The sequence below is a fragment of the Oxyura jamaicensis genome, chromosome 6, assembly GCF_011077185.1.
Source record: "Oxyura jamaicensis isolate SHBP4307 breed ruddy duck chromosome 6, BPBGC_Ojam_1.0, whole genome shotgun sequence".
Classification (NCBI taxonomy): domain Eukaryota; kingdom Metazoa; phylum Chordata; class Aves; order Anseriformes; family Anatidae; genus Oxyura; species Oxyura jamaicensis.
In genome coordinates this window covers 15,719,585-15,725,701 of record NC_048898.1, presented here as the reverse complement: position 1 = coordinate 15,725,701, position 6,117 = coordinate 15,719,585, and positions in this window count along the sequence as shown.

Below are 6,117 nucleotides of genomic sequence, written 5' to 3'. Positions count from 1 at the left end.
GCCTGCAGACTCTAAGTATTATAGCATATAATTTTTTGTTGCATACTGTCTCTAGCTTGCTGTTGGGAACCGGTATGCACTCACTGAAGAGAGAGCTGGTTGTGGTTAACACCTCCCTTGCTTCATTTTTTACTTAGGGTTTTTGTACACCTACTTATATTTACTCTCTTCCCTGTGAGAAGCTGAGAGCTCATGGCTGAGGTTTTGCAAGAATAGCCGACGCATATCAAGGGTGAAGCAGAGTTATGTGCATTTTAGATGGCCTTTCAAACATCAGTGAGCACTATTTCACCAAGTTCCAACCCACGTAGTCACTGCTTGGGAAAGAAACAATGTCAAAACCGAAGCTAAGGTTACAAGTCTGTCAGGTCTCATAGTTTATATTAAAGAACTTCTGCCTTCAGGTTGTACAAAGGCTTGGGAGGAGGGTGCTCATTTCAGATTGTCAGCTGTAAGATACTTCGGATTTCAAAACTGATGTAAGAAATCAGGAGAAAACAGGGCTTTAGTCCATGCAGTTTTCTAACTAGGATAGATAGCTACCAGAGTTATTAAGGAAGGAAGACAAGCATTGAGGTCTTACTACCGACATTAAAAAATAATACTACTAATAAAAAAAATATTGAACACAAACTCTTCTTTCTAATGGAGGAAGATGGCATGCTGCTCAGGCAACCTTGGATTACTGGGCTGGATGCTGTGCTACTCTTTAACAAACCTGGCATTTCCACGGGGGGATATCTAGCATTGGTAAGAGAACTGGATTTGCAATAGAGTTGTGTTTGTGTGGAAGCAAAAAGAGGAAGCAGAGTTGGCTACGTGGGTCTTTAAGTAGTGGATGATCCATCTAGAATCATTTATGTTTAGAAAAACCTTGGATTTAAGAGGTGCTGATGGGAACAGGAGTAGGACAGACAAATTCAAACAATTTGGTGAAAAGCTGATGCCACCATCTGATCTTCCCCTCCCTGCTTTTCAAATCCATCGCGTTCTGCCAAAAACTGAAAGGAACCTTTATATTAACAGATTTTCAAAACTACCCTGTCTTCTGAAAGGAAGAGGCAGCTGCTTTGAATCAGCTTTACCAAAAGAGAAGCTGTGCTACTCTGATGTCAGCCAAACAAAAAGCCTTGTTTCTTCTCTCTGTATCTGTGCTGGCCTTCACACAGTCATCATGGCAGCTTGTGCTCAAAGGGCTGAGCTGGAAACAGGTGTAGCTCAGTGCTGGGCTCACATGAACTTGCTGCCCCACAGGAGAAACAAACTGGCAGGAATTTAAATTGCAACAAATTAATCCTGTGGTGAAGCCCTTGCTAACATGTTGACAACCCAAGCCAATGCCAGCTCTGTAGCTTCCAGGCCAGCAGCTGGTAGCTGTCAGGTGTTTCCATGAGAAGGTGTCGAGCAGTGACTTGCTGTCCCATTTGCATGGTATGCTAGCCTGGGTAGTGAGGCCCCTTACTGTCACAGTAGAGAGTTTGGGAGAAATTTTTGATGGAAATGTAGCCAGACAGCTCAGCAGAAACCATTTTAAAAGTTTACATTTTTGTGCTATTTCCTACTCAAAAGTAGAACAAAAAGCCCTTTGAACAACAAAAAATAAACACTTTCTTCTTTGTGGTTTAATTAATCTGCCCTGCATAAGATTGAGCTGGCTGCAGAGAAGAAAATGTACTTCTAAAGATTATTTCTTCCTTGCTATTTTTCCACTCCCCCTTGCATGCACAGGCTTGCTGGAGATCAAGTAGGATTATAACCTCCAATCATGGGATAGAGACCTGTTTAAGAGAGGTCAAGTGTACTATTCAGATGTCTGCACGCTTTGCGTTTGATTAATTTTTATAGAACCAGTAACCAAGCACACCAGAGGAAAGATCTTTTACTTTAGTTTGACCATTTCGTTATCTCCAGCAAGACTAAGGAGAGGGAGGTCCTGTGATTCAGCACAGCTACTGAGGTCTCAACAGAAACCCTTTCAACTCTCCAAATATTTAAAGCACAGCTAGGTTGATTAAGACTTGAGAAATCTTTACTGTCATACAGGGCTTGTCTTTGCAGTTACAGGGGTTTACCAATTTGTTTAAATTTATGCCATTTTGTTGCTGACACTTGGTGGAGGGGTGCAGAATGTGCTGTTTCAGTTGGGGCACCCTGCTCAGTTGAAAGAGGAGTGTCTACTTACACAAGATACCTGGTGAAATAAACAAAGCACATGCTTCTATTCATTAAATTCCTACTATTTATCCTCAATAAATATAGGTTGCTAGATTTAACACCAATTGAGAGGACAATTGCGATAATAGAATTACACAAATCTACCTTTATTATCCCAAGAAGATGTGAAATTATTTTGGGAAATGCATTAAAGTATTGGACAGAATTTTACAGGAATTTGTCACAACATTTTGCAGGTACATGAAGATCTGCCTAAAAAAAAAAAATAGTAGACTGAGTCAGCTCACAAAACAGCCTTCAGTGCCTTCTCCAGACTGGTCAGCTACCTAGAGAAGAAAGCTGAAAATAGAAGCAGCTGATGTAATCTAGGCTCCCTAAGTCTCTTAAAGGAGGAGAAATCTAGTTCAAAGAGCTTGCTTCCTGAATGGATCTGGTCTATGACATTTGCAGGTAAAAAAGAAAGAAAAGAACTAAGAATCCACATGATTTTAAAGGTCAACCGATTTGTATTTACAGAGCACCCTGCAGTAGATCCTGCTTTGTCAAGTAGGTCTAAGAAAAATAATGTTTTCTCCCTCACTTTTTACAGAAACAGAAAAGTGACTGAGGTCCAGGACACAGCAGCCCAGGTAATTTTCAGTCATCGTGTACTGCACACTATTTGTATTAATGTCTCCCCCAAACATGTTGCATAGAAGAGGCCAGTTAAACATTATATAGCGCCCCTCACCCATGCTTGTGAATACAAAACTCAAAGTATATTTTCCTAAATGGAGTGCTAGTGTGTGGTCATGACATTTTTAGTAAGAAGAAACCTTACATTAAATTGACTTGGCTTCTTAAAGTTCTGATGGGATATAACATTAATTACATTTTTTAAATTAAAAAAGTCACATCACTGACTATGAGGTTAGATTATTTTCCTGAGGAATATCTGTGCAGAAATGATGGACTACTATCCATTTAATGTTGTAATAGTGCTGTTCTTGCACTTCAGAATCATCTGTTATTCCAATATTTAAGTGCTAAGGTGCCTAATCTTTATATTTTGAAAGACTAAAGTGCTGAGAGACACCTACAGTGCAAATTTTGCTATGGCCACTTTTGACTGAGGTACCAGGTTTCATAGCATGTGGAAAGCTTCCCCTCCTGAAGATGTAAGAAGCACATAAATAAAGTAGAGCAAGGTTACTCTAAGTTTGCTGGATCGTTTCTTCTAGCCAAGAATTGCTTACAAATATAGCAGAATAGTGAATATTGGGCTTGACATGAATAACCGGACATCCTTTGTCTCCTTAACAGTAATCCTTTACTTACTAGTCAACTGACTGTACCCTCAACAACAAATGTAGAAACCTGACTTCTGCAACAAGGGCATGTTGAGAATCACCTAATGCAGCACCTCTTTTTTTTTTTTCTTTGACTACCATTTTTGATTTCTAACACTGTAGATTGATAGAGAAGGGACATCATATTTAGGAACTTTGATTATTTCTCAGCAGACTGAAACCAAAATAAGCTAGGGACTTAATGCCTGCTTTTCAGAGTACTTAGGAAGCTTTCAAGTATGTAACACTACTAGCTAGGGTAATACTTTCTCTAGGCAAACTGAATTATCAATTGCTAAGTTTCTATAAATGGGGTATCAAATGTGTTAACCACAAAAGACAGAGAGATTATTGCTTTCACATTTTTTTTCACTTTAGCTGAGGAAACATCCAAATGCAATCTCAAACAAAAAACAAACAAACTAGCAGTTTGTTGTTTTTCTCTGAGAAATGGAGAACATCTCTTTGTGGTTCCTTTTAGCTTGATGCTATTTTTTTAATTAATCTGTGAATTTATATCGCATGTTAGATCCTGTCAGACAGTTTTGGCAATGGCAGAAGAACGAAGAAAGCGTGAAAAAGAAAACAAATGCTCCTATAGGTTACTGTAAGAGAAAGAGGAATATATACTTGTAACCTTTGAAATACAAGAGGCCAGACTAAATATGCTCAGTAATCCTTACAGACATCATTATCTATAAACAGCATCTTATGCTTTCTGAAGCACTATAGTTCATACATGAGACCTCAGCCACAATTGTGGTCTGCATTACAACAATAATTTTAACAGCTGTTGCAAAGTGTCCCCCTAATGACTCCATTTTCCATGTATGTAGCAGTAGCTCATCTCACAAATAGTGAATTCATTTTTTAATAAGGCTTTAATATTAGGCATTTTCCCGTTAGATACAATTTCAAAGAGAGAACCTCTGACACTATCAGTTCAAATTCTCCTGTGAATAGGATTAACTAAGGATTGGAAACTGCTCAATCCAAATGGAGGGATCTTGTTTTCCAGAGCTTCTGATTCCTCAGGGTAGTTTTGCTTTCAGCTTCGCTGTATTCCATGTCTGAGAAAGCTCTGTCCTTCTTGCACAGGCACTTGTGTAGTTAAACACAGATCAAACGAGAATGGGCTGTGTGCGGTCCCTTATTTTGTGTTATAACAATATTTGCTCTATCTGTTCTCCAGTCCCAGTGCTTTGAAATAAATAATAATGGTGGTTGGTTGTGATTTCTCTGGAGATAGTTGATATTTATTATTAACAGAGATTGGTATATCATGGAACAGTGATCTTCTAGGAGAAACGATTTTTCAAAAGAGACTGCTGTCCTGTCACCATCACTTTCCAAGGAACAGGAACTTAAGATACAAAAGTTATCTGCAGTTTACCATAATGTCATGATGCCAGAGCACAAGAACCACAATTTTGCACATCCAGTGTTTTACTTGGAAACAAAGCCATATGTGTGCTTTAAAAATTTGTCTTTACTTGTCATTTCTGATTGCATGACAGCATGTGGAAAGACAATGAAATCTTGTAGATTCAGAATGTAGCTGAACAGCTGGGTCTCATTGTGTTAGCACTGATAAAATCTCAAGAGTGCTTTATTTGTTATTGAGTCTGTTAGATTCCAGCCATACCAAGGATATATTGTACTTTCTGTGCATTGAGAAATACAAACACACTGGATGTGACTGGTAGAGTACCACCACATGACTCATCAGTGAAAAGCTGACACTTCTGGGGTGCAACACAGACTCTCTTTGACTTTCAGTCCCTGGTGAGACCTTAAGACAGGAAACAAATGTAAATGTTGCAGTTCTGCTTCAGGGTATGTGTGAGTGCTTGTCTTTCTAATATGAGATGCTGCATTCTGAAAATTGCATGTAATAGATGCAAAATAATTTTGAACAGTAATTTCACTCCTCTGAAATAAAAAAGGAAGCTAAAAAAAAAAAAAAAAAAAAAGTACATCCCTGTAAAGGAAATAACATCCTAGTTGCAATTTTGTAATCTCTGCAGAATTTCTTACTGAATTTCTGTCCTAGCAGAGCACTGATGAAATCATCAGATACTATTTTTCATGGCCTCCTCAGCAGTGACTATGTCTTCTGTGTTTTGGGAGATCCACAAGAGAAAATGCATGCTTATCTCATGCAATACATTGACTGGAAAAAGATGAATGAGTGTTTATGAACTGTGCCTTTCCAAGCCATAGCTCTTCTCAAAGAGAAGCTAGCAATCACCCCTACATTCCCTTATGTTGGCCAGAGAAAGAACACACCTAAATCTGGTCTGCACAGGCCAGAAGACATTTTTTTTTTCAGTCTCCTAAAGTGCATTTTAAGATAGAAGTGCAAATTTGTTTGCCTGCTTTGCTTGCCTCACTACTTTCATCACCTCTTTCATGTTTTCAGCCTGTGATGTTTGAGAAAGTGGAAGCAAGATTTATTTGGAAATTTCTGCAACTTGTGATACATGAAAGCTGGAAGGAGAAGGAATGTGAATGAGGATCACTCCAGTTTAATATAGGTAAACAAAATGTGCTGAAGCCCCCTTATAATTTGAAGCACGTCACATTAGTAAAACTCTCTACCATTTCTTCTGTC